This window comes from Mirounga angustirostris, unplaced genomic scaffold, assembly GCF_029215605.1.
Source record: "Mirounga angustirostris isolate CCGP_5_RB_7025 unplaced genomic scaffold, mMirAng1.0.hap1 SCAF_4, whole genome shotgun sequence".
NCBI lineage: Eukaryota > Metazoa > Chordata > Mammalia > Carnivora > Phocidae > Mirounga > Mirounga angustirostris.
The window spans coordinates 4030325-4045509 of record NW_026991712.1 but is presented as its reverse complement, the minus strand read 5'-3'; positions in this window follow the sequence as shown (position 1 = coordinate 4045509).

Below are 15185 nucleotides of genomic sequence, written 5' to 3'. Positions count from 1 at the left end.
GGAAGATGATATGATGAAGGTGGAGTCAGGCCAGAAAGGATAGAATGGGGAAACAGAAAGCTAATGGGGAGAGCAACCAATATAGCAATAGAAATCCAACCTGAAGAACAGAGAGAAATACAGATTAAACATAAATTTTGAAAGCCTCAGAGACCTTCAGGAAAATATCAAAAGTCATCCCAGAAGAAAAAGAAAAATAAGACCAAAAAATTTTTGAAGAAATAGCCAAAATTAACCAAATTTAGTGAAAGACACAGATTTACAGATTCAAGGAGCCTAGTGAACTCCAAGTAGGATAAATACAAAGTAAACCACACATCAGACTCAAACTGCTGAAAACCAAAGGGAGAAATCTTAAAGGCAGCCAGAGAGAAAGCATCACCTAAAGAATAATTTGAATACATCTTACTCCTAATCATAAACAATAGGGGCCAGGAAGCAGTGGAGTAACATCTTTAAGGAGCTTTAAAAAAAAAAAAAAAGTGTTAACCCAGAATTGTCCATCCACAGGAAATATCCTTTAAGAATGAAGTCAAAATACATTTTTACATTAAAGAAAACTTGTTACCAATAGATCTGCACAGAATAATTACCAAAGGAAGTTCTTCTTCCTAAAGGGAAATGATACCAGATGGAGGCTTAGGTCTGCAGGAAAGAATGAAGCACATCTTGGTAAACAAGTGGGTTTATATTTATACAAAATGCAGGGGTGGGAATCCCAGTATATCTCTAGATAGCTCACCTGTGTAGCAGATATAAAAGCCAGATGGATGGTGGAAAACAGTAGATTGTTGGAAACTGAGTAAAGTGGTAATATTAGCTAATGGCTCCGGATATGATATATTTATTAGAGGAAACCAACACAGCATTTGCTGGGTCAACAATTGCACATGGGGTGCCCAGACCCCACCCATTCCTGTCAGTATCGATGTTCAGAAGTAGAGTCCTTCAGGTGGCTGGACAGCAGTATGTCTGTAGACCCTGTGTCCGGTCTCCTGCCATCTGTCCTACCGTAGAATGAAAGGACTTCATCATTCTGATGCTCCGAGGTATATCTCACTGCTGCATTACAGTGGGGACAAGTCTTAGGAAGGTGTGTGCGTGAGAGAGCGTGGGAGGTGAATGACACCAAAGTTCAGGGCCTTCCACATTTATCTCCTAGGGCCCTGTGGTTTGGGCACAGGACTATTCCCGCTACAGTGATGGACAAGTTGCTGAATGTGCAATGCTTCCAGGAAAGAGCCCGGCAGGACATCTTCAATTTCCGCCTCCGGATGCACCCATCTCCGCCCTGCTCTCTGGTTTCCAGTTAGTTGGTCAGGAGGTCAGAGGAAGGGTGGAAGGTGAGGACCTTGGTAATAAGCCACCTCTGCCAGAAGGCTCACAGCACAGAGCTACTCTCTACAGTTCCAGGAACTGTTTCCAGACACACAGACAGCTCTCCATCACTCTTCATCCGGAATGCCACACCTTCCCTGGTTGCTTTCCCTCCACCAGACCCACACTTGGCAGAAGAGTCTATAAACAGCCCCCTAATTTCTCAAATTGAGACTGCTACTTCCTGCAAAGGACCTACCGGATACACTGCATGTATTCTCCACTGGATCTGCTCACCAGCTCTGCTCTGATACAACACTGCAGCCACTGCGTATGGACAGGTCTATACCTATCACGTCTACGCACACAGTATGCATAAGCTATCTGTGTAACACACAGATGTAGCATCTATGGGTACTTTCTATAGAATATATATGGCACACCCTTGGAACTTTATGAACAGTATGTATGAGTGTATGAGTGGATAGATAATACATGGACCTGAAACATACGCACATACACATACCATATATATATATTATACCAATACATAAAAAGCATATACAATATACCCATAGCACACCCCCATTCATGAACGGACTTTGTCTATGCAGTATATGTGTGTGTGCATGTGGACTACACTCAAGGCACAGGATGTATACACATTGATGTGTGCTGCAGGGAATGTTTGTACATATTTATAATTCACTAACGTGGGCGCCTGGGTGGCTCAGTTGGTTAAGCGACTGCCTTCGGCTCAGGTCATGATCCTGGAGTCCCTGGATCGAGTCCCGCATCGGGCTCCCTGCTTGGCAGGGAGTCTGCTTCTCCCTCTGACCCTCCCCCCTCTCATGTGCTTGCTCTCTCTCATCCTCTCTCTCTCAAATAAATAAATAAAATCTTAAAAAAAAAAAAATTCACTAACGTACATCCTATCTACAAGTTACAAGGATGAGATGAGAGATACAAAATGTACATGTGCCAGACATTGGGAAGACTGCTTCTCCTTCCCAAGGGGAGAACAAGGTACAAATCTCCAATGTTCCCACAGAACCTGTGTGACAACCCAGGTCCTAGAAGACTGTTTTTTTTCATCTGTGGATGGATGGATGCTCTCTGGCCTCCCTGGGTTGGGAGCTATATTCATGTGCCCCGATGTTTTCCATTCAAACGTGCCCAGACTGTTGATGTATCCCAGGACCTGTGCTTGTCACAAGGGACCCACAGGGACTTCTTTCCCCCAAATCTTCCCAAGGGGCTCCAGCCAGCCAGCCAGCCCATGACCAGGGCCCTCCCAGTGCCTAGCACAAGGGAGCCTTAGATGGAGGTTGAGGACATGGGTGTCAAGGCCATGGAGGACCCCCGGTCAGAGCTGCCTGTTCTCCTCGATCATCCCTGTCCCCCAACCCCTGCTTAGGACTAGTCCCAGGAGCTGGGTAGCTACAGCTATAGCCCCGTCCTGGTTTTCCCACTAAGTCCCCAGGCTCCAGAGCGAGTCCCTCCTCCACTTCCAAGCCCTGCAGGGGCAACATAACCTCAGGAACCCCACCTAGGACTACACTGTTCATCCTTCTACCATCACTAATGAGTAATTCATCCTTTTGGCAAAGCAATGTCTAACAATGATTTGCACAGGGTTCACGAGGCATGCACAGGGCACAGAAGAGTGACTGAAACCAGGTTGTCCCAGATGGATGCCTCTGGACTGCTGCCATGTGACCTCCGCAGCATGCCTCAATTCACTGGCCGGATGTGGAGGCTGAGTCTGAGAAAGGGAGAGGAGAGTGGCATGCAGCCGCCCTGCAAGGGATAGGGCCATCCTTCCCCAGCCCTGGGCCTGACACCTCTGCAGGCGACCGGCACTGACCAGCACGAGCATCGCCCTGAGCCCCACCAGCTGGGCCACGGGGTGCAAAGCCCCCTGCACACAGGGGACGCAGCAGCTCACAGCATCCCTCCACACCAAGCTGTGCCCCCCACCCCTTCCTGCTGACTTTTCTGCGTGTGTAGGGTCAGGGACAAACTTGCTCATGACCCCAGTGCTGGCCCTGATAGGCTGCTCGGGTGGCCGCAGGGGGCCAGGTCCCCGGGGTTGGGGACTGCTGACCAGGATGGTGACTGCACTGACCATAAGCAGAACCAGGCCTGAGCCCAGATCCTGGCCTCCCCACCAGGAGCGCTAAGGGCAGGGCAGGTGAAGCGGGAGGGCAGAGCTGGTGTGGGTGCATGTGATGAAGAAGCTTTAGGAGAATGGAAAGGAAGGCCCTGCGCCCTGCCCCCCATATTCCAGCACAAGAACCCCCACTCCAGGATGTTGCCCACGTGCTAAGCCTGGAGGGGGCTGGAGCATTCTAAGAGCTGCAAGTTATTCGTTATGAGGAAGGCGTGAAGTTGGCCCTGGAAAAGGCCGACCCTCCCCATCATCAGAGGGGCAACGTGAGGCCCAGAGGCAGCCATGCCGCCCCAACTCCACACAGCAGGCCCGCAATGAGCTTTCGAAGCTTCAAATCTGAAAAGGGCAAATGGACTATAAAAACAATAAACCCTGCTTTGAAAAGCTATCTGCAGACTCTGCTCTGCCACTCCTGGGAGTCCCAGAAGGACCCCTCTGTCTCCCCATCTGTGAAATGGAGCAAAGAGACAAAGCTGGAATGAGAAACAGGCATTCATCAGATCCCCAGATCCCCTCCCTGCACCCATCTGTGCCCCCAAATTCTTGGGTGGAAGCCCTAGCCCCCATGTGATGATACCTGGAGGTGGGGCACTGTGGGGGGGGATCAGGGCTACATGAGGTCATGAAGACAGGCCTCAGGTTGGGGTTAGTGTTCTTCTGGAAGAGGAAGAGACCAGAGCTCACTCCCTCTCTGCCGCATGGGGACGCTGCAGGAAGGGGACATCTGCTGCCAGGAAGAGAGCCCTCCCCCAGCCCTCCCCAAGCCCTCCATGGGCCGGCACCTTGATCTCGGACTCCCAGCCTCCAGCACTGTCAGAGTATCTGTGGTTGAAGGCCCTCAAGTCTGCGGCATTTTGTTACTGCAGCCTTTGAGCCGAGGCCCCTCTGGAGCTGAGCCCCCACCCCAGGCTGGCATTCAGATGCTGGGTGCGGCTTTCCAGCCCCAGGTGCCACGCTGGTTCTGGGCCATCCAGGCCTGGGCATGATGGAAAGGACCAGCCACCTGCTCGCTCTGCACTGGCTCCCATCCCCAAACCCAGGGTGGGGGCTGGGGGCCGGGGGCCTCCAGGGCAGCCCCTCCCCCCAGACCACACTCCTCTCTCACCCACAGACACTGACTGACCCTGCTGAAGAGTCCCGGCTGAGGCCACCCCAGACTGGGCCGTTGGCAGGGGGTCCTCTCCTCCCTTCCTCCCACTGCCTCCTGGCCAGATTGTGAGCTCTGAGGACAGTACTGCCCACTCCTGATGCACCTCTGTGATCTCAGCGTACGGCACGGGGGAGGCACGTGGAATTTAGACGGATGCATCACTGTGCAAACAGGTTCTGTCCTCCGGGCACTGCCCGGGAAGTCTGGCCAGTCCCGAGCCCACCGCTGGGCCCAGCGTGGCTGGAGGGGGGGGCGGGCAGCTTTGCCCAAGACACCGCCTCATCCAGCCTGATTTCATGGCCCCGCTGGTACGCTTAGCCGGCCTCCCTGATCTGTCCCGGGAGAGGCTTGCCGAGAAGAGGCCCGAGTCTCCCAGCTGCAGCTGGGCAACAAATAAGATGAACAGGCTGCGGCGTTCTGGAGGGGAGAGACACACAGGCAAGGAGGGTCATAAAACTAATCATTTCTATTGGGTCTGGGGCTCCCCGAAGAACCAGCTGTGGCTAGAAGGCAGCCCTCCCTCGCAAGACACCTTGTGCTCCTTGCTGACTCCTACTAGATTTTCCAGAAGTTGACAGCCACCAGGTATGAGAAGTTAGCCAGACCTGGCTCCTGTTCTGGGCAGTGTTTCATTAACGACACCATGAGTGTCCAGCAGGCTCTCTCCACTGGGAAAAGTAAACAAGGCAGCTGGGCACTGTGGGTCCCGGGCCAGCCTTGCCCCTGGCACTCTAGTGCTCAAGCACTGTGTGCGGCTCCCTCGAGCTCCCTGGGGGCCTGGGCCCATCGACAGCTGGCCTGAACGACTTCCCCAGGCTTACTCCACCCTGCACAGTTGGCAAAGCCTCTCTGCTCGGGAGCGCGCCTCCCTGAAGCCTGCCTGATCCCCTGGCCAGAAGAGATCGACCTAGCTTTGAATTCCCACTCCAGGCCACCTCAAAGGAGTGGACAAGACTGGCCCCCACGGTGGGGCTAACTCAGGTTGCAGCCCTGATTCTGCCCTTTAGGGACCTCAGGTGGTCACCTCCCTCCCCAGGCACCCTCCTTTTTTTCTGTCCAGTTCAGGGCAGCCGGGCTGCTCCCTGAGCCGTAGCGGCCATCACAGCCAGGGGCTGGGTGAGGGTGGATGTGGCCTCCGCTCCGGCCCACAGCCACCTGGGCCAGGGACAGACCACCCCGCACAGGGAAGGAGGTGGCTAGACACAGGCACTGGGCAGTGGGAACCTGCGGCTGGAAGAGAATGAAATATCTATGAAGGACACACAAGGTTTTTGTGCTGATAGGAATTAAAATAGGCACACTTGCCATTAAAGAATGACTCAGGGTGGCTTTGGGCAGGGAAGGGCCAGGGAGGGGAGATGCCCTCAGCCCCTTGTCTTCCCTGGCTGGCTCCCCACTTCAGTGTGCCACAAGCATCCCACTCATCCACCCTCCCATGGTGCTGGCCTTGCTCAAGCCCCCAAATGAGCCCCGCATGATTATTAAGACCCAGGTGTCTGCAAACACCAAAAAGGAAAATGACTCACGGGGCCTATGGGGGACAGGGAGGTGGAGAGTGGGCAGGAAGGGTCATCGGGAGGTTCCTGGGTAGGATCAGTAACTCGCAAGGTCTGCATCTGGCTCCATCTGCCACTTACTGACCATGACCTTGGGAAAGCCACCTAGACCTTCTAAGCGAGGGCTTTCTCTCCATAAAGGGGACTACGGAGTAAGGCAGTCCCTTCCAGACACTACAAAGCTTGACCACGTTCATCTGAGAGGGATGCCCCTTGTTGCAGCCGCCCCAGGTGGGGTAACCCTTCTTACAATGTAACAGAACTCGGTACCACCATGTGGCCTTGGGCTTATGTGCAGGTCTCCCGTTCAACCCGGGGACGGTGTTTCTTGTGGGCTCCGACCAGGTTGCCAGCCGAGCCCTGAACCAATGAGCCTTTTGCTCTTTCCCGCCAGACTAGGAGGGTGCTAGAGTGTGATGTCCGGAGCCACAGAAGTCATTTCAGCACCATGAGGTTGAGTGCAACCACAGAGGGGAATTCCCTAACCTGAGAGACGGGGTGTATCATTCCACCCCTGTGTCTGAGCCCAGCCTAGAGTCCACCCTACCCACAGTCAGCCTGTTCCCCAATAAGTCTTTTGGCTTCAGCCAGTATTTTGATCATAACTGATTAACACTCATGGGCTCTACACCTTAGCACAACTACAAATAATGAAGAGGGGGCGCCTGGGTGGCTCAGTTGGTTAGGCGACTGCCTTCGGCTCAGGTCATGATCCTGGAGTCCCAGGATCAAGTCCCGCATCGGGCTCCCTGCTCGGCGGGGAGTCTGCTTCTCCCTCTGACCCTCCCCCCTCTCATACTCTCTCTATCTCATTCTCTCTCTCAAATAAATAAATGAAATCTTTAAAAAATAATAATAATAATGAAGAGGGGTTTTGTACGGGTAACACAGCCCTCTGCAATTCACACGCCCTGCACCTGACACGGCTTCTCTTACAAGTGCCTCAGATCCATCTGCGGGGAGATGGGTGGGTGAGGGAACCAGTGGGAGGGAGGACGGCGGCCAGGGGGACAACCCGGGCCTCTGAGAGAGCAGCTGTGCCCTCACCGGGCAATGGGGGGCAGGCCAGGGCGACCCAGCTTCCCGATTTTTAAGGAGAAGCTGGAAACACCGATTTTTTTAAGATGTGGAATCTAATTAGTGTCTAATTAGACATTTTAAAACGTGGCACAGGCCAAACAAAACAAAAGAGACCATCTGTTTGTCTAAAACAGAGGTCGTGATGCTCCAGAAATGGGGGGAAAGGAGACCAGAGCCAGAGGAGAGTAGGCGGGAAAGGGGAGGCAGGGGAGCAAGTGAAGGTCAGTGAGCCCCACACATACCACTGCCCACCACCCTCCCTCCGGGGCCGTGAGCCCCTGGGGCAGCAAACACTAGTCCGTCCATTTCACAGATGCACAAACCAAGGCAGCAAGAGATGCCATGGCCCGTGGAGGCGCCTCCCCAAGTGGGCCGAGGCCAGCCCTGCCCCCACACAGATGGGAAAGCCATACCGAGGTGGGCACAGTCCTCCTGGCTAGACCAAAGCCCCTCCTATAATCCCCGTGGGGAACTCCACTCCAGAACGTGTGATCCCATTTCACAGATGAGAACACTAAAGCTCTTGGCCCAGGGCCCTCAGATTCCCAGTCCCAAGCCCGTAGTCCTTCTTGGAGGCATGAGGAGACCCCGGTGACTTGCTTATTCACAGTTTGGCACCCTGTGTTCTCTAAAGGAAAATCTGGCAGATTTGGGTTTTCTTTAATGAAAGAACAATTCCCTCATATGCTTTTAAAATTATTATTAATTTCCCAAATAGTTCCCTTTTGGTTTCCCTTCATTTTATGTCTTAAGGGGGAAAGGGAACCTAAAAACTTATTTTTGATAAATATACAAGCGTATAGGCATGGATTTCTGACGAGCTCACGACAGGCCTTCCTCCTCTTCTGTGCCGTTCGAGGACTGGGCAGGCCGGACGCGGCAGGCCGTGCTAACCACAGGGAGCCTGCGCGGTCAACACATCGACCGGGTGCCTGCTCCCGGGGCTCTGCCAAGTGGACTTTTCATCTTCTCGTTGGTCTGTGGTTGTCCCTCGGGAGTACCTCTCAGACCGCAGACACCCAGAAACCCTGGCCCAGACTCTTCCATGCTGCTGCACTTCTGCCCCCGTTTCTTTCATGTTACGAGGATCCAGTCAAATGAAGTGTCATTATCCCAGTTTATGAAGGAGGAAGCAGCCCGGGCAGCCTTGGGCGCATCCCATTTAGTCCCCAAAATGTCCCTGCAAGGCGGGCATCAGGGAACCCTTGGGGTGCAGGTGCATCCAGGGGGCCCTGCTGCAGACTGCACGTGCCCACCCAGGCATCAACATGACAGTAAGAGGCTGGGCTTCACACTTGGCTCCAGCGGCTTCGTCCGCTCTTAGCACAGACCGAAGTAACAAAGAAATACATTCCTTAAAAATTATTTTTAGCAGTTCTACTCTTAGGTATACAGCCCAAAGAGTTGAAAATAAATATTCAAATACTTGTACACCCATGTTCATGGTAGCACGATTCACAACAGCCCAAAGGGAGAGACAACCCAAATGTTCACCCATGGATGAATGGATAAGCAAAATGCGGTCTATCCCTACGATGGAATAGTACTCGGCCTTGAAGAGGAAGGATATTCCGATACGTGGTAGGATGTGCACGAGCCTGGAAATACTATGCTAAGTCAAAGACTCTAGACACAAAAGACACATACAGTAGGACTCCACTGTAGGAAGTGCCCAGAAAAGGCGGATCCACAGAGGCAGGAAGCAGACGAGTGGTCGTCTGAGGCTGGGGGCGGGAAGAGTATGAAGTATGGAGTGGACACCTGATGGATCCGGGGTTTTCTTTGGGGATGATGAAATGGTCTTGGAACTAGACAGAGCTGAGGTGGTTGCACACTTCTGTGAATGTACTAAATGTCACTGGACTGAAGATGTTAAAATGTGAATTTTATGTTCTATGAATTTTACTTCAATGAAAACAGTAAAGCAGCTACTGTTTTTAAAGCAAAACTCTTCCTTCTCTTTTTTTTTAATTTTTTATTTTTTTAAAGATTTTATTTATTTATTTGCGACAGAGAGAATGAGAGAGACAGAGAGCACATGAGAGGGGGGAGGGTTAGAGGGAGAAGCAGACCCCCCACCGAGCAGGGAGCCCGATGTGGGACTGGATCCCGGGACTCCAGGATCATGACCTGAGCCGAAGGCAGTCGCTCAACCAACTGAGCCACCCAGGCGCCCCTCTTCCTTCTTTCTACCTGCGGATGAGGGAAGTGGGGAGTGGCGGAGGCCTAGGGTCTGTGGGGTTCTGGGAGGAGGCACTGGGCTGGTCTAGGCCCAGGGGCCTGGGGGGGCACTGAGGCTACTCTGGAGAAGCCCAGGTTCCCGGCAGCACCTGTGGGTCTGCTCCGGACGGGCAGGGTGGGGGAAACGCAGCCTTAACACTGGCCCTCCACCTGAGCACCACTCCCCTAGTTGGCACCCACAGTCTCCGGGCTCCCTTAACCAACCCCCACTCGGGCTCTGGATACAGGTGACAGACGTCAGCCCTGAAGCAGCCATGGAAACCTCCGCCAGCAGGAAGCCCCCAGCATGCAGCTCTGAGAGCACAGCCTGGGGGACAGAGTCGGGGCACAGTGGCCCCCTCTAACCCAGCAGTGAGGGCCAGGCTGGGGGGCAGCCAGGGGTGGCCCAGCCAGCTCCCCCCAGCCACGAGATGGCAACGCACCCATCTCTCAGGGCTGTGGGGCTCTGATGAGGCACCCTGCGGGGTCCCAGCTCTGACCCAACCACGGGGACACCAGCGGCATGACGAGGTCAAGGCCAGCCCCGGCCACTCGAATACCCTAGGCCTGGACCACAGAAGCATGGACCATGCCCCTGGGAGAGGCCGGGGCCCTGCACCCACCAGACCACTTTGCTTCTGCCCAGGGGACAGGGAAGCCGGTAAGGGGCTGAGACTGGCTGAAGCCTCTGTCCGCCCCCATCCATCGCTGTCCTCACACTGTCAGGCCCTCCCTGGGGCAGGCTCCCGACAGCCGGCAGCTACCGAAGAAGCACGGGCGCCCTCTGGTGGGCACTCGCCGGCCGCAGAGACCCGGTCCTGCCACAGCACACGTCTCCCCGGGCCCGCGGCCAGAGCCTGGGCCGCAGAGGGGCGAGCCGTTCACCTCTCCCGTAGGGGTACGTGTCCTGTGCCGAGTTTCTCATCAGAAGTCGCCATCCGTCAATGGCAGCGCTGACAACAGGGAGTAACAATCGTAATGCGGAGCCGCTGACCACAGGCACCGTGACGGTGGGTATCGGCTGGGCCAGGAACTGAGCTAAGTGGCTTAAAACTCCCTCACTCTGGGGGCGGGGCCGCCCTCTGCAGGTGAATGCTGTTACCCCCCCAGCGTGGGCGGGAGACGCCTCTTACCGCCCCCCCCAAGACTTGGGCTCCTGCCACAAGCCCCTGACACCACGGCACAACCCCAATCCCACTGTGGGGACAGTGGCATTGGTGCCTTCCAGAATGTGCCGGAAGCCTGCCTCTTCCTTCCCGCCTCCTGCGACCCTTCCCAGTAAAAGCTCCCCCTCTTCTTTTCCTCTCTCCTTTCCTCCTCACCCACAGCACAAAATTCCCCCAAATAAAGAAACTGGAAGAAAATGTGGTGAAACAAGCCCACATTTAAAAAATTAAGTTCACAGGAAAAAGTATATAAAATGTGGCTGACTTCTGAAAATCTGTGGGAGAGTAAGAAAATGTGAAATCAAGCAAGGCCTAACACCCATTCATTAAGTAATAACTGATACATTTTCGGTTTGATGCAGACTGTCTTTCAGAGCTAATTCACCCTGGAGTGCACGAGAGGGAGGGAGCGAGCCGAGTTCACACCGTTCACACCGGAAAGAACGATGGGACAGAACACGCAGAGCCTGGAATGCCAAATTACTCCTGGCTCTAAGTGCCGGCCGTTCGAGGCAGGCGTCCACAGCCCCACGGGCTGGCGGATCCACCGCTCTGTTCAGACACTCCCTGCCCTCCACTGGATGGAGAGCTGCCCTCTTCAAGGGCCCCTCGCACAAATGCCACCTTCTCCAAGAAGGGTCTGTCCTCCTTACCCCAAACCCCCACAGGCGCTCTGGACACACAGGGATCCAAGTGACATGGCGTTATGGGGCCTGACGCCCAGACCCTCACCCTTATCTGTGAAATGGGCACAATTCAAGCCCCTGGAGCCAAAAGGGCCTGGAGCAAAGACAAGGGTGCCCACCCAGAGCCGAACACGGTCAACCACGAACGTCTGTGCCTCTTGGACACCTAACGAGCTAAAATGAAGGTAAGAGGTATTGCATTTGCGGCTTCTAAAGCATGGCTTCCTGAACCCGGGGGTTCATGGGGAGCGGAGGGCCTGAGATCTTAGGACCGTGCAGGTCCTGAGCCAGGAGGTCTGGGGGCCTGGGACTCTGCCTCTCTAACTAGGTCCTCGGTGCCGCGTGGCTCCGTGGAGCTCCCACTGTGTAGGAAGGGCCTGCAGAGAAGCCAGGGCACATCAGAGCTGGTAGAACTGAACTCGTTTCCTGCTCAGCACCTGCAGGAGCCTGATGGCAGCCAACTCGCTTCCAGGGCCTCAAGTGTTGAGAGATGCTCATTTTGTCAAGAAGCAACAGAAGCGGGCGGGTTCCAGCCAAGCCTGCCAGTGCCCACCCGCACACGTGAACTCCCCCTGCTCCTGCGCACACAGCTGGCCCACACCGTCCCCTGCAAGTAGACACGGCCGTATGACTCAGTGCCAACAGCAGGGTTCCGGCTTGGCCCATCAACAGCGGCCTCACGATTCTCTTTCTTCTCCGTCCACTCCCTTCTCCCTCTTCCCGGCCCGCTCTCCCTGAAGATGCAGAGGACTTGGGATCTTTGGAGGACAGAGCCTCTGGCTGACAGGGGCCGGGGTTCCTGAATGACCACAGGGAACAGCGCCACGCTGACCGGCAGTGACTGCCCAGAGAGGAACAGTCACTCGTACTGCGTTGAGCCCCTGAGCCTCGGGGACGCACCTGTAGAGCATCTCACAGTAAGCGCTTTGTGGACATTATCATTTACCAGCTTAGAGGCCGAACCCCAAAAGCAGACCGGCGCAGACGGACATCACCCACCAGACCCAAGGAGAACCCTGACTCGGGTGCGGACACGGACAGCCCCCGGACAAGCCCTTCTGCCCCGTCCTCCCACCTGCCAGGTGGCCAGCGCTGGGACACACATGTCCGTCTCACGGGGGAGAAAACTGGATCTCGGGCCCTGTGCGTACACAGACACGCACACACAGACACGGACATACACACACACACACAAACACACACCCCTTCTGTGTCCCTGGACACTCTGCTGAGAGTAACAAAAAAAGGAGCAAGATAAAACTGAAGAACTTTAGAAGCCCCGCTCCCCCACTTGCCTCATTTTTAATAGTAAACATGCACTAAACGTGAGTGCTTATAAAAAGCACAGAACAATGCCTGGCACATAGCCTTTCTGTCTCAGTTTCCTTGTTGGCACATCAAGAGTAAGAATAGTGCCAGCCTCTTGAAGTTATAAGGATTAATTCTTTCAGCCAAGTCACTTGCCCAGGGACATACAACTATGAGGTGGACAATCCTCAATTGCCACAAAAGCACCCTGTGTCAAGCTCTTCTGAAAGGCTGCCTCCGGCACCTGCGAAAAACATACGCGCACACGTACACACGTGCACACACACAGACACACACAGCCCAGACCCTTCCTTACGTAAGAGCAACCCAAGGTATCCCCCAGTCTCAAGGCAAAGTAGAAAGACCCAGGCTTTGAGGCAGACCAGCTTGGCCTGATTCCTGTTCATCTGCTCGACTTCAGGAACAGGCTTCCACTGCTCTGTCCTGGAGACCAAGTTCACACCGTGCCTTCCCCTGAGGCTTGCTGGGAGTGGTCAACATAACAGACACAGGTACCAGGCATGGGCCTCCCTAGTCAGGGTCCTCTCCCAGGACCCCCTGGTGCTTTGATTTTTGCCTTTCCGTTTCCAAGATGCCCTGTAAATGTTGTCCATGAGCTTGTCCCAGGTGCACATGATTCTTATTTCTTCTGCCTTATGCCTCAGGACCTTTGCACATGCCATGCTGCTGGCCTTGAACACCCCTCCTCTGCTCCACACCCTGCCTGCAGGCTCACCCCCTTTCCCCTCAGCCCCGGGCCGGGATGGCTCAGTAGAGGGGACCCACAGTGCTGAGTCAAAGCACTCCCGCTTCTTGGCTCCCTTCGGCCGGTGGTCTCAAGTTCAAATGGCTTTTGGGACCAGGGAAGTGCCATTCACAAGGAAGCAGGACTTGTCTGAGAGGTCAGAGGAAGGTGGAGAGCCACCAGGGAGCTCCAGCAGGGTGGCCCGGGAAGGGGCAAGGGGCCTGACCTTCCCCTTCTCTGAAAGGCAAGCATCCAGATGCATCTGTGAATGGGGCGCAGACCGAACGTTTGCAAAGCCCCTCCCATATTGATAAGTCCTCAACGTCTCAGCAAGAGGCATTTGTGTCTGTCAAGGCAACCTGCCCTTGCCCTCGCTGCAGCCTTCACTCCCTGCAGGGCCCGCGGGTCATGGGGACTACGAGTCCATGGTCACTATAACCATCTCTTGAGATTTCCCACACCCTCCTGTGCCCTGTAAAGGGGCCTTTACGGAAGCCAACTGTGTTATCTGCACGGGGGGCCTGTCTATCCCCTCCAGACCAGCAGGAATACCTCAAGGGCAAGCTCTGACCCCAACTTATTTCTGGAGCCCTGGGGCCATGCCTGGCACACAGAGGGTGGCTGCTCGCCAAAGGGCTGGACAAGGAAGGTCCCCTGTGGTGTCTCTCCACCTGGCATCATTACACATGGGATGAAAGTCTGAGCAAATAGCATCCTGGAGCAGAGGGGGCAGTTGGTAGATTCTATGCTATTCACCGCCCTACATATCCCCAATGTCCCGGACATAGTAGAGCCTCAATATCAATTTGTGAAAGAAGGAATAAATGAAAACAAAACCATTAAGAGCATAACGATGTCAGCCAGGGGCTGGGCGCCATCCGAAACCCCAAAGGGCCCACAGTAGGTACAATCACTACACCTATATTTTAAACAAGGAAACCGAGGCTCGGGGTTAATGACCAACCCAAGGTCACTCAGCTGACCACCTGACAAAGTGGGGATTCAAATCCAGACCCCTTCTTGCCCCAAACCCCTGTCCCCTGGGCCACCTGCTGCCAGGGCAAGGTCAGGTTGTCCACATATGACAGAGCAGTGAACACTGGTCAGTGTCCCGGGGGGAGGATGGAAGCAGGCAGCCTGGCCGGCTGAGGGGCGTGGGGGCTGGGGCAGGGAAGGAGGCCAGGGCAGGAAGAAAGGGAGGCAGCAAAGAGGCAGGTGGGAAGTACCAAAGTGGACAAGAGGGGGGCTGACATCAGGGTGTCCACTTGCCTTTATGGGAACAGACTGTCAGTCCAGGGTGGGGGCATCTCCTTCCATCCTATCTTGGAGGATGAAATGGTGGGAGTCATTTCTGCATTCCCCATGCCTGGCACAGGTGGGCACCTTGTTTAATTCCTTCCTTCATTCAACAGGTGACTACCGAGCACCTAAGATGTGTCAGGCACTGTGCCAGGAACTGGGGAGCCTGTGACCGTGGTGGCCACGGTGACGGGGACCATGGGAGCGACCACGGCATAAGGATGAGCACGAGGATGACGCTCTGTGTGGAGCCCTGTTCTGAAAGCTCGAGGTCAGGTGCCAGGTCCACAGAAGGCACAATCATCACGAGGGTGTGAGGGAAGAACTCTCGGATGGGCCGCTAATGTCCCCAGTTCACAGAGAAGCTGTGCTGACGCGGGGTCTCACCTGCCGAGCCCACCCCCCGCCCAGCCCCTGCCTGTGGATGAGATCCGGCCCCGCGCTCCGCATCAGAGGAGGCCCGCCTGCCCCGTGGAGAAGGGCCT